Source organism: Egretta garzetta, unplaced genomic scaffold (assembly GCF_000687185.1).
Source record: "Egretta garzetta isolate BGI_Z169 unplaced genomic scaffold, ASM68718v1 scaffold204, whole genome shotgun sequence".
Classification (NCBI taxonomy): Eukaryota; Metazoa; Chordata; class Aves; order Pelecaniformes; family Ardeidae; genus Egretta; species Egretta garzetta.
This window is the reverse complement of record NW_009259424.1, coordinates 332,004-333,332: the sequence shown is the minus strand read 5'-3', so window position 1 is coordinate 333,332 and position 1,329 is coordinate 332,004. Positions and strand designations below refer to the sequence as shown.

Below are 1,329 nucleotides of genomic sequence, written 5' to 3'. Positions count from 1 at the left end.
GTCAAAGTGTTATGAAATACGGAGGTTGTTCATTTGTATTTTAAAAATCCTTTTGGCTTGCCTAAAATACATAAGGAAACTGTGTCAGGGTTTAAATCTTCCCACATACCCAGAGTTTTCTTTTCCCTTCCTTTCTGACACTGACCTCAGAGGAAAGGGCAGGTGCCACACGGTGATACAATACACTGCAATATACTGCAACATATTGCAGTATTTCAGACTGTCCTCAGATCAGATCTGCTCGGTTTCTTATTTAATTATGGAAAATAGCACCTTAGCAAATTGTTACAATGCCTAAGGGAGAGAGGATTCTGGTTCAGGTTACTTAGATGTTACAGATTAAGACTGAGGTGCATTAGAGAATCTGTGAGGAGTCACAGGGCTGGGTGGAGTGGGTGTGTTTCAGGAACAGAGTTTATTGCGAAAGCGGTGTGGAAGAAGCTTGCATGGAGCCTGGCTGTCCATGTAACAGCATGTCAGTCTTTATGCAAGCATTACTGTCTTTTTTTTTTTTACACGTGAAAGCCTGTTCTCGCTACCAGACAATAAAAGTACTGTTTCCTTTCGAAGGCGTGGAGAAAATCTGAAATAGTGATAATTTCACTATTAATAAATTAAATTGCTGATGATGCCTGATAGTATGTTACAGAAACTTCCACATTTGTGCTGATTAGTTGCAGAAGAACCAATTTTTTTTTCTAAGGCTACTTCTGAAATTGGAGTGAGAAAGCATTGCTTATGTGGAAGAAAAGTAAACAAAATGTTTAAGCTTGCATTTACGTTCACCCCCAGCTCCATCAAGAGATAAGTCCAGAAAAGGAGGTGGTTTTAGAATAAATCAAAACACCACTGAAAAGCAGAATCAAAATCCAAGATGGTGAGAATCTCTCCTGCTCATTTGATTTCATTTTATTTTTTTACTGTGTAAGAACAAACATGCTTGTATTGAGCTAGTTTCATCACAGAGAAAGATCAGTTCTCTAAGTGATTTTGGAGAAGATATTTCACTTCATTAAGAACATATATATATATTTGCACCATCCATTTTCATACATTAAAAATGAAGTCTTGTAACTGCAGAAATCTCTCTCTCAGTGGAGCTGGTGCAGTTGCGCTGTACCGGGGAAGTCTGTGACTTGCAGAGCTTGTTTAGTTGTCTGCAACATGGAGTGCTAATCCACAGGGATGCTTCAGAGGCTGCAGGGAGTTAGGGGGAAAAGGTGGAGGATTCATAGCTCGTGTAGCTCCCCTCCTCTACCACAGTGATTTTCAACCTTCTTTTTGTTGGTAGACCTCTCTGTGTTTTCTAGTGGCGATTCAGGCCTTTTC

At 39.7% G+C, this 1,329-nt stretch overlaps 1 protein-coding gene across 5 annotated transcripts in view; it reads left to right on the top strand.

Moving 5' to 3' along the window:
* Positions 1 to 1,329, top strand: part of LOC104124620 (core histone macro-H2A.2) — a 27,770-nt gene that overhangs the window by 6,421 nt on the left and 20,020 nt on the right. The gene's annotated exons all lie outside the window — the stretch shown is intronic.